Source organism: Cololabis saira, chromosome 22 (assembly GCF_033807715.1).
Source record: "Cololabis saira isolate AMF1-May2022 chromosome 22, fColSai1.1, whole genome shotgun sequence".
In the NCBI taxonomy this organism is placed as follows: domain Eukaryota; kingdom Metazoa; phylum Chordata; class Actinopteri; order Beloniformes; family Belonidae; genus Cololabis; species Cololabis saira.
Window position 1 is genome coordinate 35,362,120 of NC_084608.1, and position 17,959 is coordinate 35,380,078.

Here is a 17,959-nt window from a genome sequence, read left to right on the forward strand (position 1 = left end):
ATAAATGTTTTTACACATTTGTTCCCAATCAACAGAAGAAATATTACAAAGAAGTTAATTCTCCCATCTTTGTTCTGTTTTTGATATGTGGAATAAAAGTGAGCTCAGAGTCAAAAATCAGGCCCAGATTTGTAAGTGATTTTGAGGATTTAAATCCTGTAACTTTGGTAAAAGTTTCTCTCTCTGGCCTTCAGGACCGATGAGTAAAACCTCCGTTTGTCCTGGTTGAGCTGTAGGAAGTTTGCTGCCATCCATCACTTCATGTCTAAAATACAGTTCAAAAGGGCAGCAATTGATATTATGGATTTATTCAAGTTGGAAAAAAGAAAGTTTACAATTAGGGGTTCATTAGAAAGTTCTTCTCCAGCTGGAAACCATTTATTACTTATTTAGAAAATGTGAGAGTATTTCCAAAGGACTGAGCTGATGTCTTTGTTTTTCTATCCCTAAGAATAGTAACAGAATAATTACTAATACATTGGTATATAACTCTGGGGTGATATATGACAACATTCACACTCAAGTATTTACTAGTTTAACTTGTGACTATTACTGGAATTGCTAATCATTGATCTAAGAACTAATTATTAATCTCTAGATAACACATTTCGTTTTCATTTTATTTTCTTATTTAAGTTTACATTCATTGCACTACTACTACTACTTTTTTGTTATGTCACTATATTTTTTTTTAACTTTTATTATTATTTTTTTCTCTTCCCAACGTGGATGACAACATGAGTTTGTGTTTTCTTCTGAGTCCTGATGAACTGGACGACATCATGGACTACGTTTACATCAGTCCAAATTCAGGTTATTGCTAATATTCCGGTTCCTGAAACATTGGGAATATTCCGTTTCCATGGTGATTAATCATTTATCTGGATCAAACCAGCGACGCACGGAGAACGTGATGACACAATTCCCGTCATTTCTGCTTCTTCTTCCTGGATCCAAATTCAAAACAAATGCTGCTTCAGCAACTTTTAGTAAATCTGTCTATCCCGGTACTTTCTACCGTCTACAAATGCAGAAATGTTCATATCCTTCATTCCATTTATGAAGTGATTAGTCTCCTCCTGGTCTTGGTTTCTCCGTGTTTAGAAGAACTTCCTGGACTCAAAAGACCAGGATTCCTTGTGAACAGAATATGTGCAGAAAACAGATTCCTGTTCCGTTTGATGGGGATATTCCGTTACGTTTACATGACCCAATATTCAGTTTTAAAAGGAGTAACCCAGGGCTCATATTGGGGTTTTTAAAAACCAGAATATGAGCATATTCTGGTTATTCAAAGGAGTTATTGGTGTTTACATGGCCGTGTAACCGGGTTATTGCTGATATTCAGGTTTTAAAAGGTTATTGATGCTGGAAACACAGTCAGTGCAGGCAGGTGGGAACTCCTCAAAGCTGCTGCTCAGGTTCCCGGCAGGGAAACTTCCACATCTTTTTAGGGCTCTGCTTTCTGCAGAAGGTTGATGAGTGGGCGAGGGAAAGCTGCTTGAACGGGACCTGCTGCAGGACTTTTCCTTCCTCTCACAGGAACCTGTGGTGGAGAGTTTTAGAGGACCAGAGGAAGGCGGAGCGTTGCTCGCTGGGATCGCCTTCATTCTGATAAAAGGCTCACATCCTTCTCCCAGGTTGGAGTCTTCTTCTTCACGCTGTTGTGTCTCTTCACTGCTGCTTTCAGCAGATTTAGGAGCAGGGACAGAAGGAATGTTAGTCTGAGAGCAGGAAGGTGCGGTGGGAGCAGACCAGGGTGTTTTAAGTATATTTATTGATTTCAAAGGGTCAGACAATAGTGAATTAAATGACTTTACAGCAGTGGTTTTCAAATGTTTTCAGTCAGGCCCCCCTTGGGGAATTAGAAATATTTTAGAGCCCCCACCTAACGGTTCCCACCTAGATTGGTAGAATTAATTGTATATAATTGTACAAACATTACTCTACTAATAATAAGATACAAAACCCAACTATCATTTTATATTGTATTATTAATTGAACATGAACAAAAGTGCTTGTATTGGTAAATGATTCGGTGACACTGTGAAATAATTAGAATAATAAAATAAAAATAATAATAATGATAACAATAATAATATAACTTTATTTGTATAGCACTTTTCAATACAAATACCAACCAACAATTATGATACTAACAATAATAAGTAGTAATTGAAACTAGGCCTTCTTCCCTGAGTATTAATTTTATGAACATATATTAATAGACATGAACTCCTATTTGTACTGCAGGTTGTAAATAATCACATGACTATTCCGTTCCTATTCCACACTCTATCAGTGACTTATGTGTGCTTGTTTCCCTTGCAGATCTTCTCAAACCAGCTGTTGTCTCTAGATATTCTCCAAATATCTGACTTTCCTCTCCTTTGTTTTGTAAAGATCTTCTTTGAGGTTTATTTTCCCCGTCATTGATCTCCACTTGTCGCTAGACTCCATCCCAATCCCGCATTGACCCAGCGGGACCCGATCCCAATGCAGCCGTCTGGTTTCCAGCTCCGCTCCGTCTTCCGCCCCCCCTGCAGTACCTCCACGCCCCACTAGGGGGGCACACCCCCCCTGCAGTACCTCCACGCCCCACTAGGGGGGCGCACCCCCCCTGCAGTACCTCCACGCCCCACTAGGGGGGGCGCACCCCCCCTGCAGTACCTCCACGCCCCACTAGGGGGGCATTACATCAATATGCACCCTCTTTTAGACGAGGGTTTTTGACGAGGGGAAAGGTGGAGGTTGGTGGAGCCACCTGCTTCACCGTCGTCTGTTTGGTTCCACTTTGTTCTGCAGATAAAAACAGATGATACTGTTGTTTTATTTGACACTAAACTCACGACATCTGGAAATCATTTTAAAGTTACACCTGAAATCACAACAAGACTGTAAAAATATGAGAGTTTATGGAAACTGACATGTAAAACCATGGTGGCTCTAATGAATGTGAGCAGGTAAATAATGATGAGTGAGCAGAGGTGCGTGCAGCGTCCCAGCATGCACCTCTGCTCACACTGAACTGGCTGCTCTGTCTGATGCTGAAGCTGCTTCTGGGTCTGGTATCAAACCCGTCCTTCCTGATGAGGAACCTGGGTTTCTTCCTGAAGCTCATGTTCAATCCAGAGCCAACGCTTTAGCTGCCATGGTTGAGGATGCTGGAAACCAGCCTGGAGTTCAACACCTTCCTCCAGAGATCTGATCAAGAATGACTGAATCTCCTCCTGAACAACATCAGTCAATACTTGGAACATTCAGTCAAGTCTCTCTGTCATTCTGGGAACTGTGGGCACCATTCAACCCCAGACGTCTGGATGAGAGAAGAACTAGCAGAGAACCCAGAACTGGACCAGGAAGACTGTTCTACTTTTCTGAATCTCTACGAGGCTGCTGGACCACAGAGATCTCAGCTGGTAATGAAACACTGATTGGTCCAGGACGGCTGATGGATGAAAGCCTGGATTCTTCTCAGTCACGGAGCTTTTGGACAGTTTGACGTTAAGGACATTTATTGGAGGAAGTCAGGTCCATTTAATGTTGATGTTCTCCCCTCAGTTCTGTCCCGGTTTGGAGTTCATGTCCCAGTTTTGGTGTTTAGGTTCCTGTTTTATTTTGAAACTCTGTGTCCTCGTGTTTCAGTTTTGTCTTGACTTCCCTTGTTCAGAGACTCACATGAAATGATAAGTTTACATATTTATGCTCATAAACAAGGAGAGTTCTGCAGAGTTCGTAACCTGGATGAACCAATACGACGACTATTCCATCAACTGAACCTCTTTATGATGAAATAACTGCACAAACATTTCATTTTTATGAAAAATACAGTCCTGTTTGTATATTATTATATTATCACTGCAGTTATTAGATTTTAAAATACTTCATTTCTTCTACTAGACCAGCGGTCGGCAATCCAAAATGTTTTAGATCCATATTGGACCAAAAACACAAAAACTAATATGTCTGGAGCCGCAAAAAATGAAAAGTCTTGTATCAGAATTAGAATGAAGGAACACATGCTGCATGTTTCTATATTAGTTAGAACTGGGGGAGATTTATTTATTCATTATGCACTTCCAGAAAAAAGTGGAAATGTCAAGATTTTCAAAGTCAAAATTTCGAGAAAAGTCAAAATTTCGAGAAAAAAGTCGAAATGTCGAGAAAAAAGTCGAAATTAAAAAGGAAAGAAAAAGGGAGAAGAAAAGAGAAAAAAAGGAAAAAAAGAAGAAAAAAAATAAAAAAAAGGAAAAAGGAGAAAAAAAGGAAAAAAGAAGAAAAAAAAAAAAATAAATAAAATAAAAATAAAAGGTGAAACATTTCTGAAAAAGCTCCAGGAGCCACTAGGGCGGCGCTAAAGAGCCACATGCAGCTCTAGAGCCGCGGGTTGCCGACCCCTGTACTAGACCAATAATGTGTTAACTTATTATATTATTGGTTGAAAAACTTAATTCCATTCTTGTTTGTTCCTGTTTGTGTTCCGTGTGAAACGGCCACATGGACGAGGTTCTTGGTGGATTTTCCATTCTGGGTTCCTTCACAGTTCAGAGCTGCAGTGGAGCAGCTGTGTGTCTGAACATCCTGGAAGGCCGTCAGCTGGAATACTCCTTTATTTGTGGACACGTGAACACCAGCACAACATTGGTCTACAACACACATCTGGATCCTCTGATCCTGCAGCCTGTCATCATCCTCCTCTCACAGCTTTACTGGGGAAAGCAGCCGCTGAGAAGCTGCAGCTTCACTGGAAACACTGGATCTTTGATAGACACTGGTTTTAGTAGAAAACTGCTGGAAGCAGCAGGACCGACTCCAACCTCCACTGACCTGAGAGTCTGCAGCTGGTAGTGTGGACTCTGCAGCAGAGCAGACAGCTGCTGCACATCTGCAGCCTTCAGCTTGTAGTTGTTACTCAGGTCCAGATGTTTCAGGTGGGAGGGGTTGGACTTCAGAGCTGAGACCAGAGAAGAACAGCTGATCCCTGACAACACGCAGCGCTCCAACCTGAACAAAGACACCAGAGTAGAAGAACCAGATCAGCCTGATGTCAGTGTGGATCAGCAGGAGATCAGTCTGATGGTCAGTGTGGATCAGCAGGAGATCAGTCTGATGGTCAGTGTGGATCAGCAGGAGATCAGTCTGATGGTCAGTGTGGATCAGCAGGAGATCAGTCTGATGGTCAGTGTGGATCAGCAGGAGATCAGTCTGATGGTCAGTGTGGATCAGCAGGAGATCAGTCTGATCTGCAGGTTAGTATCAACACAACTTTCACATCAGATTGATCTGAACACAAAACTAAAACATGTCTGACCTCAGAGTCTCCAGTCTGCAGTCTGGACTCTCCAGGAAACCACACAGATGTTTCACTCCTGAATCATACAGGAAGTTCATACTCAGGTCCAGATGTTTCAGATGTTTCAGGTGGGAGGGGTTGGACTTCAGAACTGAGACCAGAGAAGAACAGCTGATCTCTGACATCCTGCATTCCTCCAACCTGCATGAAGAATAAAAGATGTAGCTGAACCACCAGGGTGCAGGTTCCAACAGAACCAGTGAAAAAGATCTTCATCAATATTCATGACATCATGCTGCTGCTCCAATAAAGACGTAGTGACTTCAGCTCTGCAGCTCTGCAGCTCCACCAGTGGATCATCCATACAAACTCATGTTGTGTTGGAATATCTCAGTCGGTACAAACGTTAGAATCTCAGTGTTTGGATCAGATGAAACATGTTGGACAGATGAAGATGAAGATGTTTGTAGACGATGCTGCACGATCTCTGCACAAACAAACATTCTGCTGCTCCGGTTCAGTTCATGTTGGGATGGAATGAAGACGTGTTTGTTGAGGGAACATCGTTCACCACTCTGTACTGCACACTTGTGCTCCACGGAGAGGAAAGCAGCCTGCAGACACTTCAGCTGGTTTCTAATGATGTCAGGAGCAGATGAGTCCAGAGACCAGGATGGTTCAGAGCAGCTCAGGTGTTTGTGGCTGCAGAACTCACAACTGTTACAACTTCAGTCAAAGAACAAACCTCAGAGTCTCCAGTCTGCAGTCTGGACCACCCAGGAAACCACACAGCTGCTTCACATCTGAATCCTGCAGGTGGTTCTTACTCAGGTCCAGATGTTCCAGATCAGACGGGTTGGACTCCAGAACTGAGACCAGATCAACACGCCTGATCTCTGACAAACTGCAGCGCTCCCACCTGGAGAAAGAATAAAACACAGATAAACATCTAGATGAGTGTTTTCTCCTCCTCCGTTCAGGGGGGGGTGGTGGGCAACACTGGAGCTTCACAGTCACAAGGTTCCTGGTCCAAATCCTGGCCCGGTTCTTTCTGCCTGGTGTTTCCAGGATCTTCCCTCACGTTCACTCAGAAACTCCACAGTTCAGAAACACGTCTGTCAGGATTCTTGAAGCTTCCACATTAAACGCAGGACGGAGATACCGGAGATACGGCGGTACGGACAAACCCCGACCTCACAGCGACTACAGCGGTCCATGAAGAACCTTCTGGAGGGAGATGAAGAGTTTCCTGCCAGCTGATCCCCCTCATCATCCTCACCTCTTCCTCTTCTATTTAAAGCGTCTGCAGCTCTCACTCTCACCAGAGTGGGTTTGTGGTCTCCCTGCAGATACCGGTCTCCAGCAGTTCTCCTGGGACTGCTATGCTGCACCGGACCTGTGTCCTTGGACCTGTTTCAGGTCCAGCCCTGATCGCTACGTCTGTCTGAGCTTATCTGTCTGTCTTGGGTTCTGACCCTGGCCCGCTGTTCCTGGATCTGTCTTCTGCCTCACACTAACAGAACTACAGACCGTCCTGGTCTCTGGACCGGTGGCCCGTCCCTGCACGGAAACTTAGACTTGCAACACGTCTGAGAGGATCAAATTGCAACTTTTTATTTATTTTTTTTGTGGCAGTTTCTACAAGCCTTCTGGGAGTAATTTTCCGAAGGACCAGATTTGTCAGCACTAAATGTGAGATATATGATAGTTAACTATGGAAAAGAATAAAACCCACAACCTTTGTCAGAACTGTGGGTCAGACAACTTAAATAAAAAAAAAAAAAAAGGAATCCTAACCTTTAACATGGTAATGTTAAAGGTCCTCGGTGGTCGAGGAGTTTAAAGCCACCAAGGCAAGGGCAGTCGGTACACTCCTTTTGTCTGAAGATGGGAAAGTAAGACATGCAAGCAAGACCATCAAATGTGGCAGAAAGTGGAAGCCCCAGCAAGCTGTGATGGAAGCAGAGTCCCACTGGAAACACCAGGAAATTGTGGGCGTGGTATGCCAAGGACTAGGGATGGGAATTGATAAGATTTTTTCGATTCCGATTCTCTTATCGATTCTGCTTATCGATTCGATTCTTTATCGATTCGATTCTTTATCGATTCTCTTATCGATTCTCATTTGGAAAAAAGGAGAAGAAACAATTTTAGTATCAACTTTGTTTTAATAAAACAAAGTTGATACTAAAATACTAAAAAGAAACAATTTTAGTATCAACTTTGTTTTAATAAAACAAAGTTGATACTAAAATACTAAAAAGAAACAATTTTAGTATCAACTTTGTTTTAATAAAACAAAGTTGATACTAAATTTGTTTCTTTGTTTCAATTTCTTTGTTTCTCCGATCTTTTTTGTTCAAAGATATAAAACTTTTATATCTTTGAACAAAAAAAATATAATGAGGTCTTAAGATGCCCCCAGCCTTGGGCTCCTCGATGGTGCCAGGGGGTCCCCACAAAATGATTTGTAATATACAGTAAAATATGTATTTAATATAAAATAATAATAATAAAATAAATATTCTTCTGTAGAAATTAACGAAAAACAACAAATTATTTTGTAGCAATTAAACAAGAATGTCCACTAACATTCAATACCACAAACTTAGTCACTGCTGGTGACATTCATCTATTCTGGCCTGATACTCTTCCCTGCCTTGATGAAAGGAGAATCTAGCGGTAGAAGCTCTTTAACTTCTCCATAAATGAGCTGACGAGCTGCAGCTGTGTCAGGAGAGCTCCGCTGTCCGCCGGAGCGCAGCTCTTCTAAAGCATGATTTATGGTTCCGCGTTAAATCGACGCAGAGCCTACGGCGTAAGGTACGCGGCGACGCGCGCCGTACGGTGCGTGTTGCCGCGTACCCTACGCCGTAGCTCTGCGTTGGTGTAACGCGGAACCATAAATCATCCTTACCACACGCCGGCTGACTCCGTGCTCCCAGCGCATCAGCCGGCCGAGTCCTAACAGTTTCCCCCCTTTGTTGAAATGTCCACATTGCAAGAATTGTCGCCCTGTTGTCCTTTTTGGTAAAATGTAACCAAACTTTCGAGCGTTTATGCCTCTTTGTCCCCGTGTTTTCCTGCTGGGCACGAATGCGCACGGTGCGCAACGTGCTTGGTGACGTCATTCGCGCCCACTGGAATCGATAAGGGAATCGTTTGGGAAAAAGGCAAACGATTCCAAGGAATTGAAACACTGGGAACCGGTTCTCAACAAGAACCGGTTCTCGATTCCCATCCCTACCAAGGACGCCTGGGCCTTGGACACTACAGCAATAAGAGGTGGAGCAGAGCTGATGCCAGAGCCAGAAGAGGTCTCATGGTACAAAGAGTCCGTGAGGCAGCAGAGGAGGACCGCCAGGTGAAAGCGGTTGGACTTGCCTCTCAGGGTCGATGGACGCAGTGGGACCAGGCACAGGAGCGACCGCTGTCTTGGAAGGAACTGTGGCAAACCGACCAAGGGAAGTTGAGCTTTCTCTTACGCTCGGTGGCTGACCTGTTGCCAACACCAAGCAATCTGAAGAGATGGGGTAGTGAGGAAGACCCATCCTGCAATCAGTGCGGAGCAGCCTCCTGTACACTGAACCACATCTTGACTGGTTGCCCAAAGGCGTTGGCGGAAGGACGCTACATATGGAGGCACGACAAGGTCCTCACGGAAATCGCCAAATGGGTGGAACAGCAGCGAGTCAAAGTCAACAACAAGCAGGCCCAACAGCCCAAAAGCATAACCTTTGTGAGGGAAGGGGACAAGGTTCGTAAGTCCAGCACGGCGGCAAAGAACCCATGTTTTATCTTGCAACGCGCCTCCGACTGGGCGCTGAGCGTTGACCTGAAGAGAAAGCTTGTCTTCCCACAGGACGTGGCAGTGACGCCGCTCCGACCAGATATGGTCCTGCTATCCAGGAGCACGAAAACCATCATAGTTGCTGAGCTCACGGTGCCCTGGGAAGAGAGGCTAGCCACGTCCCATCAACTGAAAAAAGCCAAATACCAGGACCTGATCGATGAAGCGGTTCTGAAAGGGTGGCACGCAACCATCTTCCCTATTGAAGTCGGCTGCCGCAGGTTCCCAGCAAAATCGGTGCGCTACTTTCTCCAGAGGGTTGGGCTGGAACCCAAACAGCTGAAGAAAGCCACCAGGGACATAGCAGCCGAGTCCAGCTCAAGATGGCTGTGGCTGAAGAGGGCCCACAGTTGGAACCCTTCCGCAGGTGAAGGCTAGTCAGTCTTTGCTGCCCCACTCAGGCGAGGTGTACAGGTTAAGGGGCGAAACACCTGTGAACCTGAGATCCCTGCTGACGATGCGGAAGGGTTTCCAACAATGTGGATGCTCCGAGGAATACCATCTCGGAAGATCTGCATCACCAGAGTTAGCGTAGTTCCTGCAGTTACAGCTTGTGGCAAAGCATTTCTGATGTTTCCTTCACCGTACGGCAACCTTACCACAAAAAATAGATCCAAGCTACAAAGAATAGTGAATCTAGCCTCAAAAATAATAAGGAAGACACGGAGAAACTTAAGTGGTATTTATAAGGAAGTGATTGGGGAAAAAGCTGCTAGGATAGTAAATGATCCTCCTCAGCCACTCTGCAGCTTTAGAGTTTAAATGACTTCCCTCAGGTAGACGGTACCGTGGACCAAAGGCTAACCGTAACATATTTAAAAACTCATTCATTCCCAACGCCATTAAGGCTCTGAATGAGGGACGTCTCGGTAGATAAACCTGTCTTTTATGTACACGCCCTTGTTGTTCCTCCTTCTTTGCCACTAAGTTGTTTTGCGTGTAAATGTTAAGTGTTTGTTGATGTGTCATGTTACTGTTGTTTTTGTATTATGAGACAAAAGACAAATCTCCACTTGTGAACAACTAACTAACTAACTAACTAACTAACTAACTAACTAACTAACTAACTAACTAACTAAACCCGTCTTCCTTCAGGACGTGTGTGGTCTGTGTCTTCAGGGGGGTCTGTCTCCGTCAGAGATGAGCTTTCAGAGAGGATTTAAACATGAATATGTAACTCACTTCTGTCTGGTTCTGTCAGGTTCTGTCTGGACCTGGAGCTGCTTCCTGACAGCAGGAACACACATGTGTGACGGTGAGGTGTGTGTGGTTCTAACACACATGTGTGACGGTGAGGTGTGTGTGGTTCTAACACACATGTGTGACGGTGAGGTGTGTGTGGTTCTAACAGAACACACATGTGTGACGGTGAGGTGTGTGTGGTTCTAACACACATGTGTGACGGTGAGGTGTGTGTGGTTCTAACACACATGTGTGACGGTGAGGTGTGTGTGGTTCTAACACACATGTGTGACGGTGAGGTGTGTGTGGTTCTAACACACATGTGTGACGATGAGGTGTGTGTGGTTCTACCAGAACACACATGTGTGACGGTGAGGTGTGTGTGGTTCTAACAGAACACACATGTGTGACGGTGAGGTGTGTGTGGTTCTAACACACACATGTGTGACGGTGAGGTGTGTGTGGTTCTACCACACATGTGTGACGGTGAGGTGTGTGTGGTTCTAACACACATGTGTGACGGTGAGGTGTGTGTGGTTCTAACACACATGTGTGACGGTGAGGTGTGTGTGGTTCTAACACACATGTGTGACGGTGAGGTGTGTGTGGTTCTAACACACATGTGTGACGGTGAGGTGTGTGTGGTTCTAACACACATGTGTGACGGTGAGGTGTGTGTGGTTCTAACAGAACACACATGTGTGACGGTGAGGTGTGTGTGGTTCTAACACACACATGTGTGACGGTGAGGTGTGTGTGGTTCTAACACACACGTGTGACGGTGAGGTGTGTGTGGTTCTAACAGAACACACATGTGTGACGGTGAGGTGTGTGTGGTTCTAACAGAACACACATGTGTGACGGTGAGGTGTGTGTGGTTCTAACACACATGTGTGACGGTGAGGTGTGTGTGGTTCTAACACACATGTGTGACGGTGAGGTGTGTGTGGTTCTAACACACACGTGTGTGACGGTGAGGTGTGTGTGGTTCTAACACACATGTGTGACGGTGAGGTGTGTGTGGTTCTAACACACATGTGTGACGGTGAGGTGTGTGTGGTTCTAACAGAACACACATGTGTGACGGTGAGGTGTGTGTGGTTCTAACAGAACACACACGTGTGACGGTGAGGTGTGTGTGGTTCTAACAGAACACACACGTGTGACGGTGAGGTGTGTGTGGTTCTAACAGAACACACACGTGTGACGGTGAGGTGTGTGTGGTTCTAACACACATGTGTGACGGTGAGGTGTGTGTGGTTCTAACACACATGTGTGACGGTGAGGTGTGTGTGGTTCTAACACACATGTGTGACGGTGAGGTGTGTGTGGTTCTAACACACATGTGTGACGGTGAGGTGTGTGTGGTTCTAACAGAACACACACGTGTGACGGTGAGGTGTGTGTGGTTCTAACAGAACACACATGTGTGACGGTGAGGTGTGTGTGGTTCTAACACACATGTGTGACGGTGAGGTGTGTGTGGTTCTAACACACATGTGTGACGGTGAGGTGTGTGTGGTTCTAACACACATGTGTGACGGTGAGGTGTGTGTGGTTCTAACAGAACACACACGTGTGACGGTGAGGTGTGTGTGGTTCTAACAGAACACACATGTGTGACGGTGAGGTGTGTGTGGTTCTAACACACATGTGTGACGGTGAGGTGTGTGTGGTTCTAACAGAACACACATGTGTGACGGTGAGGTGTGTGTGGTTCTAACAGAACAAACATGTGTGACGGTGAGGTGTGTGTGGTTCTAACACACATGTGTGACGGTGAGGTGTGTGTGGTTCTAACACACATGTGTGACGGTGAGGTGTGTGTGGTTCTAACACACATGTGTGACGGTGAGGTGTGTGTGGTTCTAACACACATGTGTGACGGTGAGGTGTGTGTGGTTCTAACAGAACACACATGTGTGACGGTGAGGTGTGTGTGGTTCTAACAGAACACACATGTGTGACGGTGAGGTGTGTGTGGTTCTAACAGAACACACATGTGTGACGGTGAGGTGTGTGTGGTTCTAACACACATGTGTGACGGTGAGGTGTGTGTGGTTCTAACACACATGTGTGACGGTGAGGTGTGTGTGGTTCTAACAGAACACACATATGTGACGGTGAGGTGTGTGTGGTTCTAACACACATGTGTGACGGTGAGGTGTGTGTGGTTCTAACAGAACACACATGTGTGACGGTGAGGTGTGTGTGGTTCTAACAGAACACACATGGATCACAGCAGGTTTCACATGAAATGTGAGTGAATGATGAAGAAGCAGCAGGAGGTTCAGACGATCAACACCTGAAACTCCTTCACCTGGACTGACGGAGTCTTCTCTGTTTGAGGAAACCAAAACCTCCAAGAAAACTCCAAAAGCTCCAGTCAGAACCGACCTGAGAGTCTGCAGCTGGTAGTGTGGACTCTGCAGCAGACCAGACAGCTGCTGCACATCTGCAGCCTGCAGCTTGTAGTTGAATCTCAGGTCCAGATGTTTCAGATGTTTCAGGTGGGAGGGGTTGGACTTCAGAGCTGAGACCAGAGAAGAACAGCTGATCCCTGACAGACCGCAGCACTGCAAGCTGCACAAAGACACCAGAGAAGAAGAAACCAGAGCAGTCAGATGGTCAGTGTGGATCAGCAGGAGATCAGTCTGATGGTCAGTGTGGATCAGCAGGAGATCAGTCTGATGGTCAGTGTGGATCAGCAGGAGATCAGTCTGATGGTCAGTGTGGATCAGCAGGAGATCAGCCTGATCTGCAGGTCAGAATCAGAATCAGAATCAGAAAAAAGATTTATTAACAAGTCAGACATAAATCAGACGAGAGAACTTGACTCCGGTTCACACCGATGGCACCATTAATACGGACGCCATTTTTTAGAGGAAGGATGACACTGGGATGGAGGAGGAGGGAAAAAAAAGGATCTTCACACTGTGTATTAATACCTAGTGTCAAGGTGCAAAAAAACACCTCAGCACAGAAAAGCAACATACACACAACAAAACGACATCACAAGACTTGCATGTGGGTGTGTGGGAGGGGTTGGGGCGGGGGGGCCCCCGCACAGTTCATCCAAGTGACCGCTGCGGCTTTGTGGCGCTCGAAACCCAGAGACTGTTGGGGGGGACTGATAAGAGGGGGGAGCCGAGGAAGGCATTGAGTTGAGGGAGGTGTGGTTATCAGTAAGTGTATGTGAAGCGATGAGTCTGTGAACTTCGCTCAGAGCTGCTCTCAGCCAATGTCCTTGATGTTATCAGGCGGCTCGGTACAGTTCTGAAAACAAGTCCACAAACGTTCTTGGAGAGGGGAGGGTTAGTGGGGGCAGAGTCACCTTGTTTACATTCCACCAGAAAGATTGTGACCAGAGCGATCGGCCAAAACCGCCCTGTCAAGGCCAGATTATAGAATCAACAATTATATTGCAAAAACAGGCAGCCTTAGTAATTTTCCATCTGCCTTCAGTCTCTGGTTCATCAGCGGCGACTCCAATCAGACGAATTTGTGATCACTTGCCGCCAAGCCGAGCTTCCAACTTCTTATTACGGCTTTGCTCCCCCAACGTTAAAGTCTGAGCGTTGATCGCCTTTCTTGACCCTTCAGCCACGTCCGACAGCTCTGAAAGAGCCAAAACAGCTGTCGACGTCTTACGCGTTTGTCGGTAGACCAGGAATCCCCCCACTCCGATCAAGGGGATAATCAAGAGAAATCCTGCTATCATAAATCCAATTATGAAGCATCTTCAACGTCCTCGACAGACAGAATCGCCAAGCACAACGGTTTCCAGTATTTGTAGGAATCCATCGTGTATCCAGCAAAAAATGTCCCATCGGGGCAGGAGGGCTCCCTTACCCCCTGACTTCGTGTCGCAAAAATTTGGTCAATTGTGCTGAGAGACCTGGGGCCTCATGTACAAAGACTTGCGTGGATTTCCTACTGAAACATGGCTACGCTTAAATCCAGAAAACGTCCTACGCACAAAAAAATCCAGATGTATGAAACTGTGCGTAGGCATGAATCCAAGCACATTTCCTTTGTACATCCCAATCAACGTGGAATTGAGCGCACATGTAGGAGTACCAGACTCCTCCCTGTCCACGCCTCCATTTAAATATGCAAATGTATTTAAATAGGCCCTCGAGGGCCGGTTTCCCTGTTTAATTGCACCATGATACAAGGAGCTGTGTCATCAACAGAACTATCCAGACTTTGATGACAAGCTGGTGATGATCATTAATTAGAATCAGGTGTGTTAAAGCAGTGAAACATCTACAACATGCAGGACACCGGCCCTTCTGGGATTCAGTTTGACACCTGTGACATATTTTTTAATTTTTTTTAATATTCTTTATTTCATTCAAAAAAATTAAATAATTCAATACAAATACAAATGTTCTTAACTCGTGAATGAGAAGCAAGCAGAAAGAAGAAGAATCTTATCTGATCTGCCCCTTTTTCCAAGAAATAACTTCACAAATAACATAAATTAATCATATAATCTGTACATTAATGGAATGAAAATGCTTCCTGTTAACGTACACATATTCATCCAGTGATGGTGCTTTTATAGCAATGTGTGTGCAGTCGATAGCTCCGATTACTTTAGGAAAACCGGCTAGATATTCTTTCTCTTCTTACTGCGCCATTTGCGATATCTTCTAACACTGCCAAAGCTGCCATTGTTGTTAACGGTATTTCTGCACCACTTTGCGCATGCTTTTATATCCACTCGTGTAATTGCAGACAGGTGTTAATTGTTCATCAGTGTGTCTCTGATGTGCACATCACTCTGAGGGCTAATTGTTTTCACATTATTAACAGTTTCCCAGCATCACCACTGGGTGTCGCCAACGGACCAATAGCTGTGGAAACGTGCGTACGCCAGCCATGAAGTTGGCGTCGGGCACCGCACATTTCCACGGTCATTTCACTCTTGATTCATCTGAACGTTTGCGTGGAAAAGGGCGTACGCCACTTTTTTGTGCGTACGCACCCTTTGTACATGAGGCCCCAGTTAATCAATTCCATGATTGTAGAGTTTCGGAGGAGTGAAAAGAAGAGACTCTGAAGACGAGACAAACAAAAGCAGTAGCAGGGCAGATAGGGAGGGAGAGGAGCAGAAAAAGCGCCCGCCTTCGTCGAGAGCCGGAAGTGTCAACTAGGCTCGCCACCCGTCCCTGGAAATACAGAATTGTTACGGAATTGGGAATTAAAAGTTGCGTTCCGTATTGAACCAATACGGAACGCAGTTGATTCCGTATTTCACAATTGTCCCATGATGCACGTCTGTCAACGAACTAACAATAATGAACAAAATAAAGGACAGGATTTATTCAAGTACAGCAACATATGTTGGTTTACTCTCTGTCTGCGCTCTCTGCCTGCCCTGCAGACGGCCCTGCAGACGGCCCTGCAGACGGCCCTGCAGACGACCCTGCAGACGACCCTGCAGACGGTCCTGCAGACGGCCCTGCAGACGGCCCTGCAGATGGTCCTGCAGACGGCCCTGCAGACGGCCCTGCAGATGGTCCTGCAGACGGCCCTGCAGATGGTCCTGCAGACGGCCCTGCAGACGGCCCTGCAGATGGTCCTGCAGACGGCCCTGCAGACGGTCCTGCAGACGGCCCTGCAGACGGTCCTGCAGATGGTCCTGCAGACGGCCCTGCCCTGCAGACGGCCCGCCCCTTTGCGCTCCGTTGCCTAGTTACCTCTCACTGCACGGCCACGCGGGCCTTTTAAAAACAGGTCCAGTCCAGATGTCTCCGGAGGATCCAGACACCCCACCTGGTGGTGGCGTGCAGAAGAACGTTTTCAGTCTCCCGGAGGTGTCAGACAGCAGCTGCAGGAACCTCCACAAACGTAATATAACGTCCCAGAGGAGCCACAGTTCTTACCTGAATCATCCCCTGAGCTTGATGTGGTAGGATACGGGACATTTATTAGGCTCTTATTTATTGGTCATAATATACAGGTGAAGGTCGGAGAATTAGAATATATTGCTAAACTTAATTTGTTTCAGTAAATTCAACTAAAGGTGAAACAAATATATTATTTCCCACTACATGTAAAGTGAGATATTTCAAGCCTTTATTTGTTATAATTTTGAAGACTATGGCTCACAGTTTATGAAAACCCCAAAATCTCAAAAAATTTGAATATTTTATGAAATCAATCAAGAATTAAATCATCAAAATTATAACAAATAAAGGCTTAAAATATGGTGCTTTGCTGAGTGGAGCTCATGAAGAGTGAGCAGACTGTTTGATGTTCCACAGTTCTGCAAGACAAGGAGCTGCTCAGCTGCAAGAAGTAACAAGAATCCTGGAAGAAGAAGTGAGAGTGAACTGTTTAAACCTGGCCTGAATACAAAAGGACATAAAAGGAGTTGAAGGAAGCTATGCACTTTATTTATTTTTTATGTTTATTGGTTTTATTTAGTTTTCTAAGCAAAGGATTCTAAGGCAGGCTTTGTTACTTATTTATATAATAGACTAGCATGTTCTATAAATGTGTTCAATTTAATTGTTTTCCCTCTTGAAAGTGTTTACACATGTTACATTTACAGAATATTCTAGTGTTGTATTGTCATTTAATTTAGGTTTAACTGTTTAACTGCGCAACGCAGGCAGACTTTGTTTCATTTACTATGACAATGCTCAGGTTCAGACTGTCTGTACAGTCATGAAAGTTCAATGCTATTAAAGCACTTTAAACTTTAAATCAAAGCATTTTGTTTTTTCATATAAAATATATACATTTCTATGCATTTTAGACGTTTTGGGGATGCCCCTCTTTTGGGCGCTCGCGCGGCTGAAATCGGGACGTCCCTTATTTCTATTTCTGAAAGGTGGCAACCCTAGTGTCAACACAACTTTCACATCAGATTAATCTGAACACAAAACTACAACATGTCTGACCTCAGAGTCTCCAGTCTGCAGTCTGGACTCTCCAGGAAACCACACAGATGTTTCACTCCTGAATCCTGCAGGTTCTGGTTCCAGCTCAGGTCCAGATGTTTCAGATGTTTCAGGTGGGAGGGGTTGGACTTCAGAGCTGAGACCAGAGAAGAACAGCTGATCTCTGACAACACGCAGCCCTCCAACCTGAATGAAGAAGAAACGGCTGATGACTTCTGTAACCGTGTTGAAATAAATGTTTCAAAAACATATTTGTGTAAATAAGTTCACAGTTAAACAGCTCTGAAGTTGAAATGTTAAGAAGTCTTTGACCAGCAATAATGTTTTGGTATTGTTCACTAAGTGATGTTATTAAGGTTAATGTCACTGAAAATGCTGAAATGCTGAAACAAAAAGTGTGTGAAATGGAAAGGAAGTGGTTCTCTTGTAAGTCTGTAGACTCTTATGGTACATGGAAAAGTCTAGTCTATAAAAAAGCCCTTCACACAGCTAGAACAGCTCATTACTCATGGTGGATAGAGGATAATAAAAATAACCCACGTTTCTGTTCAGCGCTGTAGCCAGGCTGACAAAGAGACAACTGTGTTGAGCCGAGTTTCCTGCAGCTCTCAGTAGTGACGACTTTATGAGCTTCTTTAGCAGGAAAATATCAGGATCAGAGTAGAAATCAACCAGGACCACCCGGTAGCTGCTGTGGGCGTTTCTTCAGCTTTAGTA

At 45.1% G+C, this 17,959-nt stretch overlaps 1 pseudogene; it reads right to left on the reverse strand.

The window, feature by feature from the left end:
- LOC133423115 (NACHT, LRR and PYD domains-containing protein 12-like) overlaps nt 1-17,959 on the reverse strand; it is a 464,316-nt pseudogene that overhangs the window by 424,730 nt on the left and 21,627 nt on the right.